At 42.0% G+C, this 16,131-nt stretch overlaps 1 protein-coding gene across 4 annotated transcripts in view; it reads right to left on the bottom strand.

Annotated features, from left to right (window-relative positions):
• LOC106593220 (protein unc-13 homolog C) overlaps nt 1-16,131 on the bottom strand; it is a 184,439-nt gene that overhangs the window by 167,459 nt on the left and 849 nt on the right. The window lies entirely within an intron of this gene.

Raw genomic sequence — 16,131 nt, 5'->3', positions numbered from 1 at the left:
ATTTAGTAACGTAAGGAGCTAAGGAGCCTGGTGTAGGGATTAAGTCTCTGTAGAAAGAACATATAACCTCCATGTAAAGTCTCTGTAGGCTACAAATATTGCACATATGAACCCTTGCAAAAAATAACATTTTTCCATTTAGTAAAATGTTGGTGATATGACATATTTCTAGTTGTATAGTCAATATAAGTGTTGGTATTACAAAGCTACAGCCTGCAACTAGAACCTCAGAATGTGTCATCCCTAATATAATATAAAGGGAAGCAACTGTCATTACAGATGTGTACTAAGATCTGTTACAGTATGGGTCCCAAATGGCACCTATTCCCTATATACTGTAGTGTGCACTACTTTTAGTTAGTGCCCTATGGTACACTATATAGGGTGACATTTTGGATGCACACACAGTGCTGGGCTGTGACTGATTGACACTGCTCCTTCTCCAATGTAATGTGACTGTAATGCAATTGTCTTCTCTGAGAGGTCAGGGTTCTCCTGTTCTCCAGGGCTCCGTCCCACATGGCCCCCTATTCCCTACATGGTGCACTACTTTTAACCAGGGCTCTGATCAAAAGTAGTGCACTATGTAAGGAACAGGGGGCCATTTGGGACGGAGCCCTGTTCACCACTCATTTGTGGGATGTTCTGCCTGGACTCTGGCCACACAGACCTGCAGTCCAGGGCTCATTTTCCAGACCCAGATTAAGCCTATCACTCCTGGACCTCAAAACACTCACTGTCCCAGGAGGACCACTTTGGAAATAATTGTTTTCATTAATACGTTCATGTTCTATCCTCTGGGACTGGGATAAAATACTGTATACTTATCTTTCTTGTTATGCATGTATTATTTGGAACCCAAAATAACATAGAATACAATCACATATGTATTATATTCTATTCCATAATATTCTATTCTATTATGTTCTATTCTATTCGATCTGTTTACTGGACTGTTCTAAAGTAGAATTAGCCTTTATATGGGTCTTTATGAGAGCGCAAACGGTATGAGAAGGGAAGAAAATCTGATCTTTACTGTAGGTAGCCAATACCCAGGCCACACTTCCACAGCATGCCACACCCCTGATCTATAGCTACCCAATCAGCAGGTCCGTCTGTGAGCTCCAGGAAGCCAGACAGAGATAATCAAGGCCTCAGTGTGAGTTTATGAACTGACACCAAAACCAAAGATTAGACACCTACTGTAGCTATCAACACTCTATTATTATACTTTCTGTTGTAACACTGTCTCCTAGAAAAAACGTTATCTTAAAACCATGTGTTTTAACATACTTTTCCAACACCATCTATTTAAGCAAGGCCACAGTGTGAGTTTATGAACTGACGCCAAAACCAAAGATTAAACACGTAGCTATCAACACTCCATTATTATCCTTTCTGTTGTAACACTGTCTCCTAGAAAACACTTTATCTTAAAACCATGTATTTTAACACACTTTTCCAACACCATCTATTTAAGCAAGGCCACAGTGTGAGTTTATGAACTGATGCCAAAACCAAAGATTAGACATGTAGCTATCAACACTACTTTATAAACTGGGTGGTTCGAGCCCTGGATGCTGATTGGCTGACAGACGTGGTATATCAGACCATATACCATTTATTTTTACTGCTAATTACATTGGTAACCTGTTTATAATAGCAATAAGGCACCTCGGGGGTTTGTGGTATATGGCCAATATAACACGGCTAAGGACTGTATCCAGGCACTCTGCGTTGCATTGTGCGTAAGAACAGTGCTTAGCCGTGGTATTTTGGCCACATACCACACCTCCTCGTGCCTTATTGCTTAATTATAACGCTGTCTGCTTTAACAAGTCTATTTTAACACACTCTTTTTTAAAACGCTCTATTGTAACACTATATAACTTAACACTATCTATATAATCAAAGCCTCAGTGTGACTACTCTGACCATTGTACTTTGTCTCGGGTGACTGTACTTTGTTGTACTATTCCGACTGTTCTTTGACTTGTGACACCACTGTAAATATTGTACTGTTAGTCACCGGGTAAACAAGATGTCTTTTTTTCTAAACTATCTTTAGTAACTGTACCCTCACTATTGTGACTAGTTTGACTTAGTGGATATTGTAACTGTAGTCTGTTCTAACTGTGACTACTTTGACTTAGTGGATATTGTAACTGTAGTCTGCTCTGACTGTGACTACTTTGACTTAGTGGATATTGTAACTGTAGTCTGCTCTGACTGTGACTACTTTGACTTAGTGGATATTGTAACTGTAGTCTGCTCTGACTGTGACTACTTTGACTTAGTGGATATTGTACCTGTAGTCTGCTCTGACTGTGACTACTTTGACTTAGTGGATATTGTAACTGTAGTCTGCTCTGACTGTGACTACTTTGACTTAGTGGATATTGTAACTGTAGTCTGCTCTGACTGTGACTACTTTGACTTAGTGGATATTGTAACTGTAGTCTGCTCTGACTGTGACTACTTTGACTTAGTGGATATTGTAACTGTAGTCTGCTCTGACTGTGACTACTTTGACTTAGTGGATATTGTAACTGTAGTCTGCTCTAACTGTGACTACTTTGACTTAGTGGATATTGTAACTGTAGTCTGCTCTGACTGTGACTACTTTGACTTAGTGGATATTGTAACTGTAGTCTGCTCTGACTGTGACTACTTTGACTTAGAGGATATTGTAACTGTAGTCTGCTCTGACTGTGACTACTTTGACTTAGTGGATATTGTACCTGTAGTCTGCTCTAACTGTGACTACTTTGACTTAGAGGATATTGTACCTGTAGTCTGTTCTGACTGTGACTACTTTGACTTAGTGGATATTGTAACTGTAGTCTGCTCTGACTGTGACTACTTTGACTTAGAGGATATTGTAACTGTAGTCTGCTCTGACTGTGACTACTTTGACTTAGAGGATATTGTAACTGTAGTCTGCTCTGACTGTGACTACTTTGACTTAGAGGATATTGTAACTGTAGTCTGCTCTGACTGTGACTACTTTGACTTAGAGGATATTGTAACTGTAGTCTGCTCTGACTCTTGTGGCTGTTTCAGCTTTGATCAGAAAGAGAGCCTTCAACCACAGAGCACTATGTATCTGGGAATCTGGGAGTGATACAGCGACTCAACGTTCATATTAAACAGCTGAGTTTCCCTTTATGAAATGCTACATCCGAATCGGCAAGTTAGGGTTTGACAAATGAAACATTCTCCCTCTCTCTCCCTCAGGAAAACTTCATATGCAAATCTCTTTATGGAACCCAGGAGAGATTTTTATATAATCAAATTAGATGGGCAATGATCTGTGGGCATGAGAGAGAGAGATGGCAGACATTTTTCACCGAAACAGCTAATCACAGATTGATTACTAACATGGCTTCCTAACCAATCAGCAGATGGGACAGATGTCACATGAGGGCTGTTCCAGAAAGCTGGATCAATGAGGTAGCCAGCTGTCTTTAATATTCAGAAAAAACTAAATCTTTTCAAGAAATATAGACTTGAAATTGGAATGGTATAATTATCTTGACAAACAACAACCCATAGTCATGATTAGCTTCCTAAATGAACCACAAAGTCAAACTATATATTTGACTGCTTATCAGAGCTGATCTGGAACCCCCCAGTCACAGCTAAGTCACTGGTGAATCCTGTATTTGTATTTCTATGTTTTAAGGATACCCATTAGCTGCTGCCAAGGCAGGAGTCCAGCAACATTAAGGCAGTTATATACAATTTACAATACAACATCCATGTGTACGTTTGTGTAGACTGCATGTCTTATCATGTGTATGCGTGTCTGTGCCTGTGTGTCTCTTCATAGTCTTCACTGTTCCATAAGGTGTATTTTTAAGGTGTTACCTGATGTGGAATAAAGATCCATATAGCCATGGCTCTATGTAGTACTGTGTGCACCTCCCATAGTCTGTTCTTGACTTGGGGATTGTGAAGAGACCTTTGGTGGTATGTCTTGTCGGGTATGCATGGGTGTCCGAGCTGTGTGCTAGTAGTTTAAACAGACACCTCCGTTCATTCAGCATGTCAACACTTCTTACAAAAATAAGTAGTGATGAAGTCAATCGCTTCTCCACTTTGAGCCATGAGAGATGTACATGCATATTATTCATGTTAGCTCTCCGTGTACATTTAAGGGCCAGCTGTGCTGCCCTATTCTGAGCCAATTGTAATTTTACGAGGTCCCTCTTTGTGGCACCTGACCACACGACTGAACAGTAGTCCAGGTGCGACAAAACTAGAGCCGGCAGGACCTACCTTGTTGATAGTGTTGTTAAAAAGGCATAGCAACACTTTATTATGGACAGACTGCTCCCTGTCTTAGCTACTGTTGTATCAACATGTTTTGACCATAACTGTTTACAATCCAGGGTTATTCAAAGCAGTTTAGTCACCTCAACATGCTCAATTTCCACATTATTTATTACAAGACTTAGTTGAGGTTAAGGGTTTAGTGAAGGATTTGTCCCAAATACAATGCTTTTAGTTTTTGAAATATTTATTCTAACTGATTTCTTGCCACCCATTCTGAAAATAACTGCCACTCTTTGTGAAGTATTGCAGTGATTTCAATTGCGTGAATAGTGTTGAGTCATTCGCATACATAGACACAATGGCTTTACTCAAGGCTAGTAGCATGTCATTAATAAAGATTGAAAAAAGTAAGGGGCCTAGACAGCTGCCCTGGAGAATTCCTGATTCTACCTGGATTATGTTGGAGAGGCTTCCAATAAAGAACACCCTCTGTGTTCTGTTAGACAGGCAACTCTTTATCCACAATATAGCAGGGGGTGTAAATCCATAACACATACATTTTTCCACAAGCATGACGCTACACTCGCAATAACATCTGCTAGCCATGTGTATGTGACCAATAAAATTCGATTTGAGCAGACTATGATTGATAATATCTCAAGCTGCACTGAAGTCTAACAAAATAGCTCCCAATTTTTTTGTTCAGCAATTTCTCTCAGTCAATCATCAGTTATTTGTGTAAGTGCCGTGCTTGTTGAATGTCGTTCCCTATAAGCGTGATGAAAGTCTGTTGTCAATTTGTTTACAGTTAAATAGCATTGTATCTGATCAAACACAGTTTTCCCAAAAGTTTACTAAGGGTTGGTAACAGGCTGATTGGTCGGCTATTTAAGCCAGTAAAAGGGTCTTTACTATTCTTGGGTAGCGGAATTACTTTTGCTTCCCTCACTGCCAACAATGACCTAATACAGTACGTTATATCACACCCAACTCAACTTATACCTGTCATATCAAGCTATGGGGTTTTCTTGACCATGTGAAAAACTAGCTTCTAACCAGGGTCCTGGTCAGGTCATGTGATCAGGGAATACTCTGGTCCCTAGCTGTACACACTGAAACAACAGTGCTCTTTCGCTAGCTAGCTGAAACTCCCAGAGCAGAAACGGACTGGCCATAGGGCAGTATACGCAAATGCCAGATGGGCTGGTCCATCTTTAGCCCGGTGGGCCTGTCTAAATTGGGGGCTTTGCACAGAACAATCATTATTTGGCAATAATGAGTGCTTTGAGGCAATAAATATGTTAAAAATGTCAGGGCTGTTTTCTAGTTCCAGTCCATCCCTGCCCCAGAGAACTACAGTGCCCTCCAAAATGATTGGGACGGTGACACATTTTGTTGTTTTGGCTCTGTACTCCAACACTTTGGATTTCAAATTATACAATGACTATGAGGTTAAAGTGTGGAATGTCCCCTTTAATTTGAGGGTATTTTCATCCATATCGGGTGGACCGATATGCACTTTTTGTACATAGTCCCCCCATTTTAGGGTACCAAAAGAATTGGGACAAATTCACATACGTTTATTAAAGTAGTCAAACGTGTAGTATTTGGTACCATATTCCTAGCACGCAATGATTACATTAATCTTACACAAACTTGTTGGATGCATTTGTTGTTTCTTTTGGTTGTGTTTCAGATTATTTTGTGGCCAATTGAAAATAATGGGAAATAATATATTGTGTCATTGTGGAGTCACTTTTATCATAAATCAGAATAGAATGTGTTTTTAAACACTTCTACATTAATGTGGATGCTACTATGATTACAGATAGTCCTGAATGAATCGTGAATAATGATGAGTGAGAAAGTTACAGACGCAAAAATATCAATTAAGGCAGCCCCCCGCACATCTCTGATTCAGAGGGGTTGGGTTAAATATTTTGCCTTATTTTGGTTGAATGCATTCAGTTGTGCAACTGGTTATCTCCTTTCCCTCCTTTCCTTTTCTCTCTCTCTCTCTCCCACCTCTCTCTTTATCCCCCCTCTCTTTCTTTCTTCCTCTCGGACTCTCTTTCTTTCTTCCTCTCCCCTCTCTCTCTCTCTCTCTCTCTCTCTCTCTCTCTCTCTCTTTCGCTCTCTCTCTCTCAGTCTCTCTCTCTCTCCCCCTCCCTCTCTCCCCCTCTCCATCTCTCTCTCTCTCTCTCTCTCTCTCTCTCTCTCTCGGTCTTTCTCTCTCTCTCTCTCTCTCACTCCCCCCTCTTTCTCTCTTTCTCCCTCTCCCTCTCCCCCTCTCTCTCTCTCCCCCTCCTCCTCTCTCCCTCCCTCTCTCTCTCCCCCTCTCTCCCTCTCTCTCTCTCTCTCTCTCCCACTCCCCCCCTCTTTCTCTATCTCTCTATCTCCCCCCCTCTCTCTCTCTCTCTCTCTCTCTCGGGTCACTCTCTCTCGGTCTCTCTCCCTTTCCCTCTCCCTCTCTTTCACACACCTGAGTCACAGCCCGACTGCTTTCTATCCGTCACCACATGAATTCTATTGATGGAGGAACACGATGATCAGTGTAATATCATGCCCCTAGACATCTGGCATCAAGTGTATAAGTGTGTGAGTGTGGGGGGATAATGTCAGCGGGATTGTCTGTGTGTGTGTGTGTGTGTGTGTGTGTGTGTGTGTGTGTGTGTGTGTGTGTGTGTGTGTGTGTGTGTGTGTGTGTGTGTGTGTGTGTGTGTGTGTGTGTGTGTGTGTGTGTGTGTGTGTGTGTGTGTGTGTGTGTGTGCGCGTGCCTGTGTGTATGCGTACGCATCACTAGAACAGTGATAATAGCCCCACGCCCATCCACTATCCCAGTAATCATCAGCATAGCACACCCACCCAGTCTAATCTCTATGCTGTATATCTACCAGTCTAATCCATATGCTGTATATCTAGCAGTCTAATCTATATGCTATATATCTAGCAGTCTAATCTATACGCTGTATATCTACCAGTCTAATTCATGTGCTGCAAATCTTCCAGTCTAATCCATATGCTATATCTACAGCTATATACTTGACTGGATTGATATAGCGTTTTTTACCCCTAGATGCTTAAAACCTCTTAAGGATCTGCCCCTTTTTTTCAATTTTCGCCTAAAATGACATACCCAAATCTAACTGCCTGTAGCTCAGGCCCTGATGCAAGGATATGCATTTTCTTGGTAACATTTGAAAGGAAACACTTTGAAGTTTGTGGAAATGTGAAAGGAATGTAGGAGAATGTAACACATTAGATCTGCTAAAGATAATAGAAACAATCATCTTTGAAATGCAAGAGAAAGGCCATAATGTATTATTCCAGCCCAGGTGTAATTTAGATATTGGCCACTAGATGGCAGCAGTGTATGTGCAAAGTTTTAGTCTGATCCAATGAACTGTTGCATTTCTGTTCGAAATGTTGTATCAAGACTGCCCAAATGTGCCTAATTTCTTTATTAAGAACTTTTCATGTTCAAAACGGTGCACTCTCCTCAAACAATAGCATGGTATTCTTTCACTGTAAAAGCTACTGTAAATTGGACAGTGCAGTTAGACTAACAAGAATTTAATCTTTCTGCCAATATCAGATATGTCTATGTCTTGGGAAATTTTGCTGTTACTTACAACCTCATACTAATCGCATTAGCCTACGTTAGCTCAACCGTCCCGCAGGGGACCCACCAATCCTGAATACGTTTTAATACACTTTCAATAGTAAGGGGGAGATCACCTCATCTACATACTATATATCTGGTTGTATATCTACTATTATAAACTGGGTGGTTCAAGCCCTGAATTCTGATTGGCTGACAGCCGTGGTATATCATACCATATATGACAAGGCATTTGTTTTTACTGCTCTAATTATTTATTTAATTGCACCAAAGAAAACAAGTGATATACAGATGTTTCTCTACAAATTTAACCTATATACTGTCGCTACTAATTTAACCTATATACTGTCGCTACTAATTTAACCTATATACTGTCTCTACTAATTTAACCTATATACTGTCTCTACTAATTTAACCTATATACTGTCTCTACTAATTTAACCTATATACTGTCTCTACTAATCTAACCTATATACTGTCTCTACTAATTTAACCTATATACTGTCTCTACTAATTTAACCTATATACTGTCTCTACTAATCTAACCTATATACTGTCTCTACTAATCTAACCTATATACTGTCGCTACTAATTTAACCTATATACTGTCTCTACTAATCTAACCTATATACTGTCTCTACTAATTTAACCTATATACTGTCTCTACTAATTTAACCTATATACTGTCTCTACTAATCTAACCTATATACTGTCGCTACTAATTTAACCTATATACTGTCTCTACTAATCTAACCTATATACTGTCTCTACTAATTTAACCTATATACTCTCTCTACTAATTTAACCTGTATTTTATACATTTTTTATTTTATTTCACCTTCATTTAACCAGGTAGGCAAGTTGAGAACAAGTTCTCATTTACAATTGCGACCTGGCCAAGATAAAGCAAAGCAGTACGACACATACAACAACACAGAGTTACACATGGAGTAAAACAAACATACAGTCAATAAAACAGTAGAAAAATAAGTCTATATACAATGGGTGCAAATGAGGTGAGATAAGGGAGGTAAAGGCAAAAAAGGCCATGGTCCAAAGTAAATAAAATATAGCAAGTAAAACACTGGAATGGTAGATGTAGTGGAAGAAAGTGCAAAGTAGAAAAATAAATAATGGGGTGCAAAGGAGCAAAATAAATAAATAAATACAGTAGGGGAAGCGGTAGTTGTTAAGTGTTTCCAGTTTCAGAGATTTTTGTAGTTCATTTCAGTCATTGGCAGCAGAGAACTGGAAGGAGAGACGGCCAAAGGAGGAATTGGCTTTGGGGGTGACCAGAGAGATATACCTGCTGGAGCGTGTGCTACAGGTGGGTGCTGCTATGGTGACCAGCGAGCTGAGATAAGGGGGAACTTTACCTAGCAGGGTCTTGTAGATGACCTGGAGCCAGTGGGTTTGGCGATGAGTATGAAGCGAGGGCCAGCCAACGAGAGCGTACAGGTTGCAGTGGTGGGTAGTATATGGGGCTTTGGTGACAAAGTTGATGGCACTGTGATTGACTGCATCCAGTTTATTGAGTAGAGTATTGGAGGCTATTTTGTAAATTACATCGCCTAAGTCGAGGATCGGTAGGATGGTCAGTTTTACGAGGGTATGTTTGGCAGCATGAGTGAAGGATGCTTTGTTGCAAAATAGGAAGCCAATTCTAGATTTAACATTGGATTGGAGATGTTTGATGTGAGTCTGGAAGGAGAGTTTACAGTCTAACCAGACACCCAGGTATTTGTAGTCCACATATTCTAAGTCAGAACCGTCCAGAGTAGTGATGCTGGATGGGTGGGCAGTTGCGGGAAGCGATCGGTTGAATGGCATTGAAGCTCGGCTGGAGGGTTGTTAACACAGTGTCCAAAGAAGGGCCAGAAGTATACAGAATGGTATCGTCTGCGTAGAGGTGGATCACAGACTCACCAGCAGCAAGAGCGACATCATTGATGTATACAGAGAAAAGAGTTGGCCCAAGAATTGAACCCTGTGGCACCCCCATAGAGACTGCCAGAGGCCCAGACAACAGGCCCTCCTATTTGACACATTGAACTCTTTCAGAGAAGTAGTTGAAGAACCAGGCAAGGCAATCATTTGAGAAACCAAGGCTATTGAGTCTGCCGATGAGGATGTGGTGATTGACAGAGTCGAAAGCCTTGGCCAGGTCAATGGATACGGCTGCACAGTATTGTTTCTTATCGATGGTGGTTACGATATCGTTTAGGACCTTGAGCGTGGCTGAGGTGCACCCATGACCAGCTCTGAAACCAGATTGCATAGCGGAGAAGGTGCGGTGGGATTCGAAATGGTCGGTAATATGTTTGTTGACTTGGCTTTCGAAGACCTTAGAAAGGTAGGGTAGGATAGATATAGGTCTGTAGCAGTTTGGTTCAAGAGTGTCCCCCGCAGCTGCTTTCCAATCTTTGGGAATCTCAAATGACACGAAAGAGAGGTTGAACAGGCTAGTAATAGGGGTTGCAACAATTTCGGCAGATCATTTTAGAAAGAAAGGATCCAGATTGTCTAGCCCGGCTGATTTGTAGGGGTCCAGATTTTTCAGCTCTTTCAGAACATCAGCTGACAGGATTTGGGAGGAGAAATGGGCTTGGGCGAATAGCTGTGGGGGGTGCAGTGCTGTTGACCGCGGTAGGGGTAGCTAGGTGGAAAGCATGGCCAGCCGTAGAAAAATGCTTTTTGAAATTCTCAATTATAGTGGATTTATCGGTGGTGACAGAGTTTCCTATCCTTAGTAAAGTGGGCAGCTGGGAGGAGGTGTTCTTATTCTCCATGGACTTTACAGTGTCCCAGAACGTTTTTGAGTTTGTGTTGCAGGAAGGAGATTTCTGCTTGAAAAAGCTAGCCTTGGCTTTTCTAACTGCCTGTATATATTGGTTTCTAACTTCCGTGAAAAGTTGCATATCACAGGGGCTGTTCGATGCTAATGCAGAACGCCACAGGATGTTTTTGTGTTGGTTAAGGGCAGTCAGGTCTGGGGAGAAACAAGGGCTATATCTGTTCCTGGTTCTACATTTCTTGAATGGGGCATGCTTATTTAAGATGGTGAGGAAGGCATTTAAAAAACATAACCAGGCATCCTCTACTGATGGGATGAGGTCAATATCCTTCCAGGATACCCAGGCCAGGCTGATTAGAAAGGCTTGCTCGCTGAAGTGTTTCAGGGAGCATTTGACAGTGATGAGTGGAGGTCGTTTGACCGCTGACCCATTACGGATGCAGGCAATGAGGCAGTGATCGCTGAGATCTAGGTTGAAAACAGCAGAGGTGTATTTAGAAGGTAAATTGGATAGGATGATATCTATGAGGGTGCCTGTGTTTACGACTTTGGGGTGGTACCAGGTAGGTTCATTGATAATTTGTGTGAGATTGAGGGCATCAAGCTTAGATTGTAGGATGGCTGGGGTTTTAAACTTCATACAACATTCGCAGAGTACAACCCTGCCTCACACAGGAAGCGGCGCAAGTCCTAATCCAGGCACTTGTCATCTCCAGTCTGGATTACTGCAACTCGCTGTTGGCTGGGCTCCCTGCCTGTGCCATTAAACCCCTACAACTCATCCAGAACGCCGCAGCCCGTCTGGTGTTCAACCTTCCCAAGTTCTCTCACGTCACCCCGCTCCTCCGCTCTCTCCACTGGCTTCCTGTTGAAGCTCGCATCCGCTACAAGACCATGGTGCTTGCCTACGGAGCTGTGAAGGGAACGACACCTCCGTACCTTCAGGCTCTGATCAGGCCCTACACCCAAACAAGGGCACTGCGTTCATCCACCTCTGGCCTGCTCGCCTCCCTACCTCTGAGGAAGCACAGTTCCCGCTCAGCCCAGTCAAAACTGTTCGCTGCTCTGGCACCCCAATGGTGGAACAAGCTCCCTCACGACGCCAGGACAGCGGAGTCAATCACCACCTTCCGGAGACACCTGAAACCCCACCTCTTTAAGGAATACCTAGGATAGGATAAAGTAATCCTTCTAACCCCCCCCTTAAAAGATTTAGATGCACTATTGTAAAGTGGTTGTTCCACTGGATATCATAAGGTGAATCCATCAATTTGTAAGTCGCTCTGGATAAGAGCGTCTGCTAAATGACTTAAATGTAAATGTAAATGTATGTTGACAGAGATTTGGATAGAAAACACTCTGGATTTTCTAAAACTGTTTGAATGATGGCTGTGAGTATAACAGAACTCATATGGCAGGCAAAAACCTGAGAAAAAATTCCAACCAGGAAGTGACTTGTAGTTCTTCTATCTAATCCCTGTTCAAACTACAGTGTCTGTGGGGTCATTTTGCACTTCCTAAGGCTTCCATTGGCTGTCAACAGCCTTTAGAAACTTGTTTAATCCATCTACTGTTACTGGGCAGAGAATAGGAGCTCAGACAATCAGTGGACTGCCTGGGGCCAGTGAGTTGTTTACTGCGCGGGCACGTTGGCGCGCCTCTCCTTCTTTTTCCTCTGTAATGAATACGCTATTGTTTGGTTGGAATATTATCTACGTTTTATGTTAAAAATACCCTAAGGATTGATTGTAAACATCGTTTGACATGTTTCTATGAACGGTAATGGAACTATTTGACTTTTCGTCTCTGGTTCTGCGCTCTCACGTTATGCCTTTGGATTAGTGACCTGAACGTGCGAACAAAAGGAGGTATTTGGACATAAATATGGAGTATTTCGAACAAAACAAACATTTTTTGTGGAAGTGGGAGTCCTGGGAGTGCATTCTGACGAAGATCAGCAAAGGTAAGGGAAGATTTATAATAATAATTCTGAGTTTAGTTGACTCCAGAACTTGGCGGGTAACTGTATAGCTTGCTTTGATGGCTGAGCTCTGTACTCAGAATATTGAAAAATGTGCTTTCGCCGAAAAGCTATTTTAAAATCTGGCACAGCGGTTGCATTAAGGAGTAGTATATCTATAATTCTTTCAATAACTGTTGTAAAGTTTATCAACGTTTATGATGAGTATTTTTGTAAATTGATGTGCTCATTCACCGGGGGTTTTGGTGGGAATACATTTTCTGAACATCACGCGCCCATGTAAAATGGGGTTTATGGATATAAATATGAACTTTATCGAACAAAACATACATGTATTTTGTAACATTGAGTCCTGGGAGTGTCATCTGATGAAGATCATCAAAGGTTAGTGATTCCTTTTAGATGTATTTCTGGTTTTTGTGACGCCTCTCCTTGCTTGGAAAATGTCTGTGTGGTTTTTCTTGTCAAGGTGATGTCCTAACAAGCCTTTTTGAAATCGGACACTGTGGTTAGATTAAGGAGAATCTTATCTTTAAAATGGTGTATAATACTTGTATGTTTGAAACATTTGAATTATGAGATGTTTTGTTGTTTTGAATTTGCCACCCTGCTATTTCACTGGCTGAACCGCGGGTGGAACGCTAGCGTCCCACATAGCCCATACTAGTTAAGCATGTCCCAGTTTAGGTCACCTAGCAGCACGAGCTCTGAAGATAGATGGGGGCAATCAGTTCAGATATGGTGTCCAGAGCACAGCTGGGGGCAGAGGGTGGTCTATAGCAGGCGGCAACGGTGAGAGACTTGGTTTTAGAGAGGTGGATTTTTAAAAGTAGAAGTTCAAATTGTTTGGGTACAGACCTGAATAGTAGGACAGAACTCTGCAGGCTATCTCTGCAGTAGATTGCAACACCGCCCCCTTTGGCCGTTCTATCGTGTCTGAAAATGTTGTAGTTAGGGATAAAGATTTCAGAGTTTTTGGTGGTCTTCCTAAGCCAGGTTTCAGACACGGCTAGGACATCCGGGTTGGCAGAGTGTGCTAAAGCAGTGAATAAAACAAACTTAGGGTGGAGGCTTCTAATGTTAACATGCATGAAACCAAGGCTATTACGGTTACAGAAGTCATCAAAAGAGAGCGCCTGGGGAATAGGGGTGGAGCTTGGCACTGCAGGGCCTGGATTCACCTCTACATCACCAGAGGAACAGAGGAGGAGTAGGAGAAGGGTACGGCTAAAAGCTATGAGAATTGGTTGTCTATGACGTCCGGAATAGAGAGTAAAAGGAGTAGGTTTCTGGGGGTGATAAAATAGCTTCAAGGTATAATGTACAGACAAATGTATGGTAGGATGTGAATACAGTGGAGGTAAACCTAGGCATTGAGTGATGATGAGAGAGATATTGTCTCTAGAAACATCATTGAAACCAGGAGATGTCATAGCATGTGTGGTGGTGGAACTGAAAGGTTGGATAAGGTATAATGAGCAGTGCTAGAGGCTCTACAGTGAAATAAGCCAATAAAAACTAACCAGAACAGCAATGGACAAGGCATATTGACATTAAGGAGAGGCATGCTTAGCCGAGTGATCATAAGGGTCCAGTGAGATTCAGACAGCTAGCCAGGCCATAGGTAGCAAGCTGGCAGAAGATGGAGGGAGCTCTGTTTTTATCCACCTTGTGCATTTCCGTCTGTAGATTAGTGGGGTTCCGTGTGGTAGAGGGGACCAATCCAATTGGCAAAATAGTTATAGTTATAGTGGCCCAAGAAAATTGTCCGATAGACCTATTCAGATAGCAGCCGATAAGAAATCTCACGATTAGCGGGCCGCAGATGGGCGTTCAGGTTACGTCGCGACGGAGGGGCCAGTTGGATAACTCCCTCGGGCAGATAACGTCGGTAGTCCAGTCGTGAAGGCCCGGTGGGGCTCCGCATCGGCAGTGAAACGGGTCCGGATAGGTGATTGTAGCCCAGGAGTGGCTGATGGAACTCTTCAGCTGGCTAGCTCCGGAATAATTGATGTTTGCTCTGGGACCGACGTTAGCCAATAGTCACTCGGATAGCAGCTAGCTAGCTGCAAGATCCAGGTGTAAATGTCCAGAGCTTGCGATAGAAATCCGGGGATATGGAGAGCAAAATAGTTTTGGTATGTTCTGGTCTGCTTCGCGTTGTACAAAACTGGCGATAGCTATTCGAGCTAAGAGATAGCTGATGACCGGCCACCGTGGTTAGCTGAATACTAACGCTAGCTTCCGGCTAGCTTCTGTTGTGGATTTCAGATTTGAGGTGAATAATATTTATTTTTTAATTTTTTTAATTGGTGAGGCGAGTTGCAGGAGAGTGCTTTGAAGTTGAGCTTTTAGAAGAAAAAATATATATATAAAAAGATATGCGAAGAAAATAAGTAAATATATATATACACGGGACAGGACAAGACAAGGACAAAAGACGTCTGACTGCTATGCCATCTTGGAGAGAAAATATGTCAATACTAATCTAACCTATATACTGTCTCTACTAATCTAATTTATATACTGTCTCCAGTAATCTAGCCTATTTAATGTCTATAGTAATGTAACCTATATACTACCTCTACTAATCTAACCTATACATTTTCTCTAGTAATCTAACCCATAAACTATCTCCAGTAATCTAGCCTATATAATGTCTATAGTAATGTAACCTATATGCTACCTCTACTAATCTAACCTATACATTTTCTCTAGTAATCTAACCTAAAAACTGTCTCTGCCAGTGTAGTCTTTACTGTCTCTAAAAATTACTTTTATATGCTGTACTATCTACCAGCTGCTAACCTAGATTACACTGGATTACCTCGAGACAGAATGCACTGAGGAACACTGCTATAATGTTCATGTTACGTTCACATAACCAAACCACGTTGAGGTAGCCAACCAAAACGTTGCCATAACGCTCAACCCACCAGATCCTCCCAGCTCTCTCTCTCTTCTCCCGCTCTCTCTCTCTCTCTCTCTCTCTCTCTCTCTCTCTCTCTCTCTCTCTCTCTCTCTCTCTCTCTCAGCAGCCTATTTTTCTTAATGAATCAGAACATCTCTGTGCCTTTTGCCCAGCCTGACACAATATTTCATCTGATATTCCTAGTGTGAAACACACAGCAAGAGCAGCTCACATGTCTTCTCACTGATGCTGAAAAGATAGCGTGTGAAATTGTAAACTGGAGAGAGGGAAAAACAGATGTGCGCTATGTGCAGATATTTGCCTCAGTATTTGTCTAGAAAGAATAACTAGATGGAGAATCCTAATGAAATCAACATGCCATCTGACTGTGTCCTCCACAGATATGTACAATTCTAGAATACCGGGTGATGATTCCATCATACAACCATAAAAGTCCACATGAATGTGAGCCTGCGAGCCGCGAGAGGGAGGGGGAGGGGAGGAAGCAACAAGAAGGATACCCTCTCAATTCAAACAGGCACATT

The sequence above is a fragment of the Salmo salar genome, chromosome ssa26 (genome assembly GCF_905237065.1).
Source record: "Salmo salar chromosome ssa26, Ssal_v3.1, whole genome shotgun sequence".
Taxonomy (NCBI): Eukaryota; Metazoa; Chordata; class Actinopteri; order Salmoniformes; family Salmonidae; genus Salmo; species Salmo salar.
Note: the sequence above shows the minus strand (reverse complement) of the source record. Positions and strands in the feature narration are given on the sequence as shown.